Source organism: Erythranthe guttata, chromosome 8 (genome assembly GCF_056151865.1).
Source record: "Erythranthe guttata isolate IM_541 chromosome 8, IM_541, whole genome shotgun sequence".
Taxonomy (NCBI): Eukaryota; Viridiplantae; Streptophyta; class Magnoliopsida; order Lamiales; family Phrymaceae; genus Erythranthe; species Erythranthe guttata.
In genome coordinates this window covers 6577729-6592780 of record NC_142540.1, presented here as the reverse complement: position 1 = coordinate 6592780, position 15052 = coordinate 6577729, and the positions used below count along the sequence as shown (strand labels likewise).

General features: G+C 33.9%; 1 pseudogene; it reads right to left on the bottom strand.

The window, feature by feature from the left end:
• Positions 1-12475: 12475 nt before the first annotated feature.
• LOC148768401 (baicalein 7-O-glucuronosyltransferase pseudogene) lies at positions 12476-13927 on the bottom strand (annotated as a pseudogene).
• Between the last annotated feature and the right edge of the window lie 1125 nt (positions 13928-15052).

Sequence of the window (15052 nt, the reverse complement as noted above, 5' to 3'; positions counted from 1 at the left end):
TGTTAGTTAATTGCCAGCTGTATAAACGTTGTATAGATAAATTATCAGGTATCAAACATAACTCGGTAATGAATTATGGAAAAGCTGAATTTTCTTCTTCGCTCTTCTTTCCTCAATGATGAATGCTAATATGGTATCAGTCTGATATGAATTTTGCGAATTTTAAAAAATATGCGCATTATGAAATATCTAGACTGATTATGAAATTAGACGTGTAGTTTTGATTAAGAGTTTAGATGTGTCATGTATTTGCGACGAAATCGTGGTGACTCCCTCTGAAATGTAATTACGACGGGATCGTGGTGACCCCCTTCGAATTGTATTACATTATAATTTTCTTTTATAATTGATTTGGAAATTTAATCTCTAACTAAGGGTGCCAAATATTATATATTTGTGTCAGATTCAATTTTTTTTTTTTTTTTTTTTTTACTTTTATGCTAAATGTTGGGATAATTCGTAGGAAAAAAATAAAATAGACACAAATTTCATGTGATTGGAATACAACTTTACCTCATATCCACGGGATCTGCAACAATGAATTTTCATTATTTCGGTGTTATAAGCACAATAATAAGTTTTCAATAATACACGAAAGACTCCATCTTTATCTTGACGCTGTTTTTGTGCAATATTCAATGTTAGAGAATATTATATTATAGAACTCTTGTAATATTAGGATTCTAGTATGATTGAGTTACCTAGATTAGTTAGGATTTAGTTACCTAGTCAAACTCTATTACCTTGCAATATTTCTCTATATATATTCCATGTAATCAACCCATAATATAACGGGGGTTTCTATTATATTCTTCATTTATGGTATCAGAGCACCAGCTTATTTAACCTAGCCGTCTTTCTTCTCCATGGCGGTGACCACCCAATTTTCTCCCTCCCCTGGTGGTGGTACTCTAATATTTTTCTTTCTTTTTTCTATCGTTTCTATGTACACCACCCAAAATTTCTCCTTCCCCCGGTGGTTCTCTATCTTTTTCTTCTTCTTCTTCTTCTTCTTCATGGCCTAAAACCTAGCCGCTGCCTCTCTTCTTCTCCATGGCCGCCGGCGACCACCAAACCAATTCTCTCCCTCTCGGTGGTGGTACTCTTCTCTCTATCTTTCTTTTTCTATATTTTCTATGAACACCACCCGAACTTTCTCTCTCCCCCGGTGGTACATCTTCTCTATATTTTCCGACATTATCTTCTTCTTCTTCTTAGTCGGTTAATCTCCTTTCTCTCTTTTGATCTCTATCCTTCTTTAATTATTCTTCTTCCCCCTCTCATATCTCTCTCTCTCTCTCTCTCTCTCTCTCTCTCTCTCTCTCTCTCTCTCTCTCTCTCTCGATTCATACAAAAATAAAAAAAATTATTTTCTCTCCATGTTATTATTATTATTTTTTCCTATCATTTTGGTAGATATTTTCACCAATGATTTCACTACTGCTGGATTTCGTGGGTTTTATGTCCAGTCTTCACTTTTGGAGTATATTCGATCCGACTGCAGGAGCGTGTTAGCAAGTGATTGTCCAGTGTTCACGCTCGTCACGTTTCGACTGCGGGGGCGTGTTAGAGAATATTATATTATAGAACTCTTGTAATATTAGGATTCTAGTATGATTGAGTTACCTAGATTAGTTAGGATTTAGTTACCTAGTCAAACTCTATTAACTTGCAATATTTCTGTATATATATTCCATGTAATCAACCCATAATATAGCGAGGGTTTCTATTATATTCTTCCTTTATTCAAAACTAGTGACATTGTGCCAGACTCCTCCACTTTGCACGGTTGAACTCCCTTCAATGTTGAATCTCTTTAGTGAACAGATCGACCTCCTCCCAAGAATCTTTTAAGTCCTTCCAAAAAATCGAATTGTTTTTTTTTTTTTTTTTTTTGCATAGAAGAAGAAAAACTGAAATCTCGATTGCTATTGATAAACTCACGTTCTGGAGCAAAAATAAGAAAAGCAAAAAACTTGGTCTCTCTGAAAGAAAACATAAAACTTGTCTCAATTAGGGGTGTAAATGAGCTGAGCCGGCTCATGAACTTGATGAGCTGGGTCGAAAAAAATCTTGAGTTCAAGCTTTCGATCATCTTTAGTTGTGTTTGTGTTAATATATATATATATATATATATATATATATATATATATATATATATATATATATATATATATATATATATATATATATATATATATATATATATTTATGTTTTATTCTATAACTTTTTATTTTTCATATAAATTATCTATAATAAAAACTAAAATCAATATTATATAAAAATTAGAAGAAAAAAATATAAATATAAATGAGTTGAGCTCGAGCTCAACAGGCTCGGCTCGACTTGAGTTCGAGCTTATCAAATCATAGCTCGATGAGCTTGAGCTCGAGCTCACTAAATTTAACTGAAACTCGAAAACTCTGACGAGCTCGACTCATTTACATCCCTATTCTTAATAGATAACTCCACATCATTGTGCAATTTAATTCCCATCAGAATTCTAACAAAGCATTACTGTTTGTCTGAGTCAATTTGATATGAAAAACATTGTACAGAACCACTTATATATGTTCTATAGATTTTTTATTTTATATGTATGACAGTAAATAAAATTAAGGTTGCGACTATATGCAAGACTAAAACCACTTGTGCAAGACCAAATTAAATTTTTCAATGTATAAATACTATAATATCCTTACTTGTTGAAAAAATAGAAAATTCCAAATGTGCAAGACCAAAAATTCAAAAACACAAAAAACCCTATCACAAGACCACAAGACCAACTCTCATCTTCTCCATCTTCCAGAACCCACAAGACTTTTCTCCTTCCTCCTCTATAAACTCACAAAACCTAAACATTCAAAATCATCAAAACTCAACAAATCTTACAAAGATGGCAAGTATGGAGTCAGAAGACATCAAAATAGACCATTCTACGACGGAAGAACCCAAGAAGGTATGCTTTATGGGTTTTTTTAGCTAGAATATCGTTTTTTCAAAAACAATCTCGCGCAGACGAATTCGACATGTACATGTCGAATTTTATGTGTAAAAATCGACATTTAGATGTCGATTTTGAGGCATACAATTCGACATTTGGCAATGTCGAATTTGTGCTATAAATTCGACATGTCAATATCGATTTTTACCCATAAAATTCGACGCTTAAATGTCGATTTGTAGTACAGTCTTTCGACACCTTCGTGTCGATTTTTACCAGTTTCAAATTTAATTTGTTTTTCCTCTTTTTTTGTAAGGTTGAAAAAAATGAGGAAGGTGGACGTAGGTGGTAGAGCTTGGACGTCGGAGCTTTGACGGCGGTGAAGATGGGCGTATGTGGAGAAGGTGGATGTATGTAGGGTTTTGGGGGGGGGGGGGGGGGGGCTGTGTATTTTTTAATAATTCACGAATCTTTTTTTTTTTCTTTTTATTTTTCCACATTATTTGTATTTGGTCTTGCATGAGGAAAAAAAGCCAATTTAATTTATGGGTATATTTGTTATTTCATCTTAATAAAATGCAATCTTTTAGAATCTTTCTTTAATTTGGTCTTGCACAAGAGGAATTAGTATTGCATATAGCCGCAACCTAAAATTAATTAGATGATTATTGTTAAAGTATATAATAAATTGTAAGAGAAAAAAAATGTACTTTTAAGGAGGATTAACGAAGTCCGCTCTTGATTTCTCGAACCCATAATCAAATAGGTCTCCCAAGTGAGCTATAGTCTTTTTTTCTTGGGCAAATAGCACTTTACCCCCTTAAAAAATGCCATTTTTTACTCTTTCCCCCCTCAAAATAGAAAAATGAAACCCTCCCTTCGAAATATATAACTCGGTACACTTTGCCCCAATTGTGTACTTCCGGACTAATTCTCGCCGTATTTCAGTAATTGGAAGGGTTAATTTCCTCTTTTAAAGCTATAAATATCATTTGACCATCTTCTACCCATATTACCATCAATCTCGTCCCTCACTTTTCTTAACATGATTAGAACTTTCGGTATAGTTTTGTTATAACTCAATATAAATCGTTTTATACCATTACTGGTTTAAGAGCTTCCATTCGTGAAACGGGCTCTATAGTGCATTGAACGAATGGTACAATGAATAATATATACGTAAAAATAAAAAAAAAATGTATTTATTGAAAATAATAATAAAAGTAATTCCATAAATTAATAAGTTATTAATTAATGTATAAATTAATAATTATTAATTTATCGATAAGTTAATATTTCGCTAAATTAATAAAATCTTGATGATCCCAATTGTATTAATTTATAGATGTTTAACTGTATAATATAAAAGTACAAATAATTTGACACGGTTGAGTTAAAATTAGTGGACGGCTAAAATAAATATCAATTCCTTTTCATTTTAATATTATCAAAATAAAAATAGGTAATGAATAGATAATGACGTCATACCCTGAATAAAAATTTGTAGTACACAAATATGAAAAATATCATTCTTTCTTTGGTTTCAAAAACCCTCTCCTTCACAATTACCCTCTTTCTTTTTTCTTCTTTGGTTTTCAAGATATTTTTTCAAAATAGTTACACTTTTTCGACACATACATGCAATTTTTTGTGTTTTTCCGACAAGAATACGTCGAAATTTATTCACAAAAACCGACATGTATGTGTCAATATTGGGATAAAAAAAAACTCATATTTCTAAAATGCACTTGTCGGTTTTTATTTTAATTTTATTCTTTTGCAATTTATCAAAAAAAATGACATGGACCTGTCGAAAGTTTCTTAAATTTCGACGTGTACATATCGAAAACTGCCTGCGTCTAAACTCAACGAATTTTACTCAAAATTCACCTAAATCATGTGCATCCTACAACAGATAACCAACATTCAATGCTTAACATTCATATCTATAAAATAATAATCTTCTATAATGCTTGTATTGACAAAAAATTAAAACTCTTGTTTATACGTTTCGACAGAACAATAACGGTTGTGAATGGGTGGTGGCAGTTGTGTATAATTCCGGCAGGGGTGGCGGTGAAGAAGTTCGGCGGTCGTGCGGCGATTGTGCGGTGGTGGGTAGCCCGACGGTTGGTTTTGAGGGTAGGTGGAGTTTTTTCTTTTCTTTAATTATTTGGTCTTGAATAAACGAAAATGAGAAATAATATTTTTCTTTTCTGCAATGTTGTTAGAACCGGCAATAAAGCGGTCCGGTCTAACATCTAAAACCGGAAAAATCAAAAACCGGGGTCAAATGACCAAAATCCGGTTCGACCGGATAAAACCCGAGAACCGCCGAGTCAGTCATAGAACCCGGTTTTTGGCCAAAACGTCTCGAATCACCGTTGGTTATTTGTGGCTAGATTTGAGCGAACCTTCTTATACTTAGTAGTGGGTGGCTGGATCTAATCATGAGTGGTCGAAAAATTGTCGGATATGATCATGGGTGATCGAATAGGGGTGACCGATTGCCGGATTTGAAGAATAAAAAATGGAAAAAAGATAGAATATAAGCAATAAAATATAGTAAAAAGTGAGGTGAAGTAGACCAAAGTGAAAATAATAACTCGGAGATTAAAAACATAAAAAAAAAATATTTTTAAAACATTAAAATTAATAAAATAATGACATATTAAAAAAAATCAAAAACCCGGTTGAACCGGTTCGACCCTATAAACCCATGACCCAAATGTTCGTACGGTTCTATAGCCGGTCCGGTTCTGAAAACATTACTTTTCTGTATAAGTAGTAAATTTCAACAAGGGATATTTTTGTACTTTCGTTAAAATATATTAAAATGTTATTATTAAACTTAAGGAAAAGTTGAACAAAAATATATATTAAAATGTGCTCTTAAACTAATAGCTAATGAATTGAGAAAATTTTGATTAGGGTCGGACGGAATCGATCGGAAATGGTTTTTTGAAAAATTTCCAATTTTTTTTTTTGGGATTAACAAAGGAGTTCCAAATTCCATTCCAAACAATTAATCGGTGTGCAAAAATTCATTCCAATTTCATAACGCCTCATAATCTCCGGAATTTTGGAAATTTCAGAAATTTCATTAGTTTATACTTTATAAATATCATGTTCAATATTCGGATATAATGGAAATTTTTACAATAGTTTTCTATTTTCAGTTTGCAGGAAAATGAAAGAAAATCCGAAAGAGAGTTCGACAAAACGCAAGAAATAAAAACATATATAGAAACAGCAAAATGAAACATATATTTACTTATAACAAAAAATTACAACATAAATTTGTTGATACCAATTCATAGTTTCTAAGGTTTTAATTTACTTGACACTTTGTTATTTATATTTTGCATATAAAATATAACATATGTTATATTATTATTGGATTACGAAATTTATCATAAAATTATATTATATATTTCGAAAAGTCATAGAAATATTTGGAACTAAAATCCGATCGAAATTGGAATTACAAGGGCTTATTTTACATACCCCCTAGCTATTGTTAAGTGTATATTTTTACACTTCATCGTACCTTTAATTGGAGCTCTTGGTATGTTTTAATGATAATTGGTGCTTAAAATATTGATTTATTGTATTGTAAGTACAAATAGAATAATTGGATAAGTATGGGGTAAAAACTGCAATTTTGGAGAAAATGGGCGAAAATGAAGAATTCAAAAAACTGAAGAATTAAAGCCCAGACGGCCGTCTGAGAATTACACTTAAATCTCAGACGGCCGTCCGAGAAACAAAGGCAGTCTCTGGAATTGAGACGGTCATCCGAGTTTTAGTACATAATCTCAGACTGCCGTCCGAGAAGGCGTAGACGCGCAGTAAAGGAATTTTAATTGCACAAGGAAACTACCTTCTTCTCCAAATTTTCCACCCTATATAAGACCAAGCCAAACACATAATTGGGAACGAATCTTTTACACAAAATTCAAGAGGAACGAAGATCAACGAGGACTCCAGCATAATTTTTCTTATTTAATGAATTTATTCTATTTTCTTTATCATAAGAATCACGAGTAGCTAAGCTTTATTTCTAGGATTTTATTTTGAACCCTATGTGGGGTTTATGAACCCAATTCTATGATTTTATGCAAGGTTTAATTCCGGATTATTTCTTCTATTTGTTTTATTAAGTGCATGAATTCGATCACCTTACGTGCTTTTATGTTATTCTTAATCGCATGAATCGGAAGATTGGCTTAATAATTAGAATTGTGGTAGAAGAGAATTTGTGGTATTAACATAGGAATATAGTTAATCTCTTAGGTAGTCATTATTGAGATTTGTGCTTAATGTTGTGTTCTAGAATTAATTGTGTAGGAATACACTAATTTAATCTAGAGTATTAGAATCGTAATACACGCGGAAGCGGGTTATGACTAATTTAGCATCCCAGGTTAATAATTCGGGTTAATTGCTTGCATAATTGAAGGAATTGGGGGTTCAATAATCACATTGGGGGGAGAATAAAATCCTAGGCTTGTTTACTTTGATTAATCTTCGCGTTTAATTTGCTTTCTTGCTTTGTCTTTTTAATTTGCTTTAATTTAGTTTATTTTAATTTAGTTAAATTTCTCTAAAGTCGACTGTGTAGGGTGGGCTTGATGATAATTGTTAGGATCTAACGTCTAGAGTTAAATAATTAAATATTCTCTGTAGGATCGATATCTGGATTTTATTGTCCACTTTATTACTTGTACAATACGTGCACTTGCGTGTAGGTTATCCACCAACAAGTTTTTGGCGCCGTTGTCGGGGAATATTTTAATTATTTATTTTATTATAGCTCTAAATTTGAACAATTTCACAAATCACCCAAATTAATTTTTTTTTGTTTTATTTTTTTTTTAATATTTTTTCTCTTTGGTTACATGTGAGGTTACAATTCTCGCGCACCTCAAACGGGGTATGAATGGCTTCCGTCTGGCGAATACCTCCAAAATACCTATGATATGCCGCCGTTATTTTGCTCAATATGTGGTGGAGATCATTACACTAACCAATGTTGGTATGCACCGAAGGCGAATAATTTCATAGATAATACAACAGAGGTTATAGGAACACATACACCAACACGCCACGAGAACCCACTATTGAGGAGTGTTATAGGAAATCCATCCTTGAAGATTTTATGAAATATGAGTCGATTGAAGAAAAATTGCAAAAACAGATCCAATGCTCCAAACTGAATGAAATCACCACTAAATGAAGGAGCTCGACGAGAAAAATCCAACGGTAGTTAAACCATTGAATTCCGACCACAGAAAGAGAGTTATCACTCCGGGAAACAACTTCGCCGGTTGGAGATCTACGGATGCGTGATTTGAATCTGAGATTTGAGATAGGAAGACAGAGACGACTGTGAGTGGCTAGGGTTTAAAACTGATTTTAAAAGGGAATTATCGGTACTTCAGATTGGCCGAGGGGGGTATGTCAAAATATTTTCGAAATGAGGGGGGTTTCCCTAATCGACTTGGTAGTTAGTTCTATATAATTTGTAAATGAGGGGTCTGCAAAATAATCCCTAATTTTAAATACCATTCCAATTCTGTTCCAAATAAATTCGAAAGAATTAAAAATCGGAACTTCAGAAATCAAAATGAAAAATACGATTCCAAATTCAGATATTTTTTAGGGATAATTAGTGAAAAACCCCCAACTCATTTACATATATTAAGGTGGATATAACCTCATTTTCATTATTAGTGAGACCCCCTTCTTTTATTAAATAAAATTCTTTTTAATTAATATTGTATTTCACATGACTAATATACCCCTTGCATAATTAATTTTGTTATAACACGTGAGTAAGAAAAATCTTTGAGATCACGGTAAATCAACAAATTCCATATCTCTCTCTCTCAGGGCATACGCGATTTTGGCACTGTTTCGAAGATGTCCATGTCGATTCATTTGTGATTTGGTTCAGAGGATCTCATCGAGTTCATCGGCGATTTTGTAATTGAAGAATGCGAGATTTTTTATGTTGTTCCTATGTGTGAACGATTTTTTTGACTGTTGCTTTTATTTTATAAATTGAAATTCATCTTTAATTGCATTCTGTACTAATTACATGAAGTTTTTTTGTAATTGGATTCAGATCTGCGAACGATTGTTCTGTGTTGATTATGCGGAGGCTTTATAGTCGATGTATGCATTTATGTTTATACAGTCGATTTCTATGTTGGTAAATAATTTAATTTTTATGTTTAATATGTCTTGTTAGGTATTTGAATATACTTTAATTTGAAGATGTCCGAAAGCTTGTTGTAGAGCTCTATGGGAGAATGCACCAGAGGAGATTTTCATATTTTTCTACGGGCTCCATAATATTTGTAGTTGTTTTGGGAAGATTGTCGTTATTTTGTTACTTTTGTATTTGTTTGTCACTTTTGTAATTGATTTTGACTTTCATAATTTTCTTTTTGTAGTATTAGAGCACTGGAGGCTAGGGCTTCTTGAGGCCAACATTGTTGGGAGTTGTGAGATGACATTGGCCTCTCTCTATGCTATGACAAAGAATAGAAATAATGAATTTATAGTAGTTTTCGTTGGAATTTGGGTGTTTTTTTTAGTTGTTTTCGACAATTTGTAGTTGTTTTTGTTATGTAATCATGTCATTATAATTTTGTTAGTATACATAGTTTATGTTGATTTGATTTTTAGAGGTGCATATATTTTGAAACATAGCCGTTTACTAGTTATTTTTCCAGAATAGTCTTTTGATAACAATTAATTTGGATATAGTTGGATTCATATTCGTTTTGCTAAAATTGTGGAAATAATCTTTTTGATAATATCAACAAACAAATTTTATCCAAATGCAGCTTCTTGCAAACCGACTATTATCATAAAAAACAACTATTATCCGAAAACAGCTATTACCCAAAATCTGCTATCATCAGAACAAATATTCATATTGTCGAACAAAAAAGTTGTTACGAAAAAAGAATGTATCGTTGTGCAAAAGGTCTAATTCCAAAATCATCTTCATGAAAAACAACTCAATCAAAAAATACTCCATATGTCAACATAGAAACATCAAAACAAAACAAATGCTAAGCAATTTTTTAACAACACAAAACCAAAACAATCAAGCGGCGTTATCGTTCGAACTAATCTTCTTGATGTGCTTATGATTTCCCCAACCTAAGAAAATCTTCACAATTTATGTCCGCAACTTGGAAAAATAACAAAACGGGTACTTGTATCGTTGTCCGTCAGTGTCGGCTTCTTCTTTTGCCATCTGAAAACAACTATCCTATTTAATGACGTCGTCTTCTTCTTTTGCCCTCTGAAAACAACTATCCCGTTTAATGGTGTCGGCTTCTTCTTTTGCCCTAGGAATCGTTGCCCAAACAGTCGCTGCCCATTCTCATGTCTGATTATATTTGTTCCACAAAAAAAATCTAGTCAAAATAGTATATTTACATAATAGTTAATTTACAGAATAGTCTATTTACAGAATAGTCTATTTACAGAATAGTCTATGTACATACTAATGAACTATTTGAAGAATAGTCTATTAACAGTTAACACAAATAGTCTAATAACACTTCCAGAACATGCAAGACAAACAACCAAATAGACTATTTGAATTCACAGTGTGGCATGCGATTTTTTTGACTAAACACGTACTACATACAAATGCCCACTAATTCCAGCAAGAATAACAGATTAACAATAATTCTTAATGAACTATTTAAAAAAACATCTATGATACAGCCATATATTCTACAATTACATAGTTTACTAGGAATTGCTTACAAAAAAGTCTGTTTGCAGTATACTCAAACACAAATTACACTGTTTTTTTCAAAGTCATCTATTGTAACTATACACCAACAAAACCGTATATGTAAGATTCAACTATTTCTATTTTAGCTAATTACAAAACAACTACTTAACAAATTCAAAAAGGTTCTATTAACAGTTAACACAAATAGTTTATTAATACTTCAAGAACATTCAAGACACACAGGCAAATTGACTATTTTGATTCACAGTGTGTCATGTTTTTTTTTTTTTTTTTGACTGAACAAGTACTACATACAACTGCCCACTAATTCCAGCGACAATAACGATTAATAATAATTCTTAATGAACTATTTAAACAAACATCTACGATACAACCATATATTCTACAATTACATAGTTTACAAGGAATTGCTTACAAAATAGTCTGTTTGCAATATACTCAAATACGAACTACACTGTCTTTTTTCAAAGTCATTTATTCTAACTATATAGCAACAAAACCATATATGTAAGATTCAAATATTTTATATTTTAGCTAATTACAAACCAACTACTTAACAAATTCATCTATTTAAAATTATATTAATTTCCCCATAAATAGACTTCAAGCCCACGATTTTCTCAGTCAATGATTCGTAATGATCTATTTACAGAATAGTCTATTTACATACAACACAAATAGTCGAATTAACACAACCAAATAGTCTATTGTGTTTCACGACGTTTTATGTGAATTTTCGACTGAACAAGTTCTACATACAAAGTCCACTAAATCCAGCAAGAATAACAGATTAATTACCTGCGTCGGTTTGTCGAATGTCGTTCAATGCTTGCGTCCTGCGTTCTCCTGTTCACAAAAACAAAATGTAAAACAAACACATTTGTAGACTGTGTTTTTTGGTTTAATCGAAAAGAGGATGTTAATGAACAAGACTATTTCAATTGGGATACTTACTGCTCGCAGACGTCGCTTTATTTTCTGATTCCGGTGCGTTGGTGTCCATTGCTTCAAGAATTTCACTCATTTTGTAGCTTCGTCGCCTATTTTTTTTACCCAGGGGACGATACAATATAGTCGTTTCGCAGATTTTGGTGAGTGAGTTTAGGAATTTGGCACCAATTCGAATTTTTGAGCCATAGATAATGTCGCCGACGGAGTCGTTTATCAGATTTAGGTTTTGCAGTGGGAGTTATGGAAAGATTTGGGAGAGCGAGATTTTGGGGATAAAATCTCACACGATTTCAGCAATTTTATTTTCCTGATTTCGTGTGTTTTTTTGTTTAGAAATAACGTCACTCCAAGAAGGCTATTTTCGGGATTAATTAAATTAGTGAGTTTCCTACCAATATTGAAAATATGGCTAGATCTCCCATTATTAAAAAAACACTAGAGGAGGTTATGACTAATAGTCCCTATTTTTTAATCAAATTTGGCGGAATTCATAAATTTTATTCCCAATTTGGCCCCAACTTATGATATTTGTTTACAATTACAATTAATCAAAATTAAATGTTGATTTATTATTCATATATAGCCAATAATTATATACGGTAGTTGTGTTTGTGAATGATAGAAATGTGAGTGGGAACAAATTACATTATTAGGGTCTATTCTATGTTACTCTGGGTAGGTTTTTACCATTTATATACGCACAAATACATTCACACTCATATTAGTGTGTATAGATCAATGGTAAAAAATTGTCTTCACAGGATGTAGCATAGAAATAATCACTTCATTACGCAGGAAAAAAAAAATAAAAGAAAGAATTGCAGGTGGTAAAACGACAAATATACCCCTCAATCGCGAGTCAACGACTGATGAATGAACTTGTCCAAGGCGACGAGCGACGATCCATTCTCACTCACAGCGAACTGTGCAGATTTTTGCATTTCGACGACTCGGTGCCTCACGGCTCTCCCCATCTTCGACTCCATCAACTCCCTAACTCGCTTCGCCAACTCAGCAGCGGTGACGAACCCCGGAACCCGTCGGCCGCCATCTCCAGCGGCAGCGCCACCTTCATCTCCTCCACCATAAAAACCCTATTCATCCGTTGCTCGGCATACAACGGCCAGGCGATCATGGGCACCCCGAACGAAATCGCTTCCAGAATGGAGCTTCTCCCGCAGTGTGTCACAAACCCGGCCACCGAGTCGTGACTCAGCACCTCCTTCTGCGGGGCCCACGATTTCACCACGAGACCCTTCTCTTTCGTTCTTTCAAGGAAACCCTCCGGCAGCACCTCCTCCAACTCCGGCGAACTCCCCCCACCGACCACAGGAACCTATGCCCACTCTCCTCCAAACCAATTTCCATTTCTTTCAACTGTTGGCCGGAAAAGAAACCCCACCTACCAAAACATAGGAAAATTACGCTTTTACCCGGCTGTAAATGAAGCCACCTCAAGCACTCATTCTCCTCCACTCCACCGCCGTTCATGGCTAATTCACCGTCGATCAACGGTCCGAGTAGATAAACAGGCGGGGCAGTACCGTTGGACAACGCTTCCTTGGCTCTAAACTCGAGCGCGTCGAATGAGTTGACCAGGATTCCATTTGACATCTGCATGTTCTTCGCTGCGGACATGAAGTTTCCGTAAGTAACCGTCTTCCGAAAGTACATACCGTCTGGAAAATCCGACGAGTGCAGCGGTGGGCATCCCAGAACCTGGATGAAGTCGTTCAAATCCCCAATGTCATCCTCGTATGCTTCGTCTATGGTCGGGAGATACAGCAGGGCGCACGCGAAGAAAGCGCCGCTGCTCACGTAGTAGTAAGAAGGTATCTTCAAGCTCGTGGTGACTTCAAACGCCGCGTCGCAGAAGAAATCGATGATGAATGCTTTTATTACTGTGTTTTTTTGCAGAGATCATATCTTCCAGGAATTTTCGGAGGTTTTGTCTGTTGAGACGAGGGATCTCGAACACGAGTTCCACAGGATCGGTGGTGAAATTTGGAGGGAGAGCCGCGCTGGGGAGGCGGCGGTAAGTCACTGCCGTGGCGGCGGCGGAGATGGGCGGCGGTGCTTGTTCGGGGCCGCAGCTGAGGAGTATGATGACGGAGAGGGTGGGGTTGTGTTTGCTGATGAACTTGGCCAGCTGTGACATGGAATTTAGGTGCACTGCCGAAGCATAAAGAATTATAGTTTCTTCCATTGATCTGCCAAAATCTTGATTATTCTTTTCTTCTTTTTTTTTGATTAAAATAATCTATATAATATATAAAAGTTGAATTCCACACCTAATTGATTGACATTTGTCAATTTCAATTGGTGACATGTATTCAATTTCATCCCACGTGGCAAATTGATTGGTGAAAATAAATCATCAAAAAACATGTCACCATTTTCCAAATTAAAAAGATATTTAATTATTTTATTATATATTTATATCATACCATATATAAAATGCACTAAATATATCAACTTTCTTGGAAACTCTAAATAGTTTCTATTTTTTTATTTAATTTTAATAGTAATTAATTTAATTTAAATTTATTTAAATTCTATTTAAAATCTTCACTTATTATAATTGTATGATTGACGGTGTTACGAAAATTTTGTATTTTAATTCATAAACTTGGATTTATATAAAAAAAATATTGCAGAATGAATCATTTGATATTATACATTTTACATGAACATGACCAGAGAATATGTTTATCTTTTTTACTAATTTAATATTATATTCGTAATTACCAAAATCTCCCTGATGTTTGTTTTCGTCTTAGATCGACCCCCTTACGGTATGATTTTTCACGGATTTTTTTTATTACGTGGAATATTCCCCGAAAAATGCAGATTCTACCATGCACACGAAATTTGTTTATGGTACTTTTTAAAGACAAAAATTACCCTAAGGGGGATTTTACACGAAATATTTATTCTTCTTAAATAACATTTTCACGACTTTTTAGTATTACTATTACCTCCCTTAAGGGTAATTTTTGCATTTAAAAAGTAAGATAAAAGAAATGTCATGTTTGCAAGGGTTCCTTCGACCCTACACCCGGTGAAAAACACCGGGTGGGTCTTCTGCTGCCACGTGTTCTTTTTTTTATTTTTCTAAAACCCCTAAAGGTAAACCCTAGCGGGGAATTTATTATAAAATACAAAAAAGAGACACGTGGCAGCAGAAGACCCACCCGGTGTTTTTCACCGTGTGTAGGGTCGAACAAATCGTTTGCAAGGGTAGAATCCCTAATTTTTGGGATATTACGTGGAATAAAAAAGATTCCGTAAAAAATAACACCATAAGGGGGTCGTGTAAGACATAAACAATCATCTGGGGGATTATGGTAATTACCGATAAGTGGGG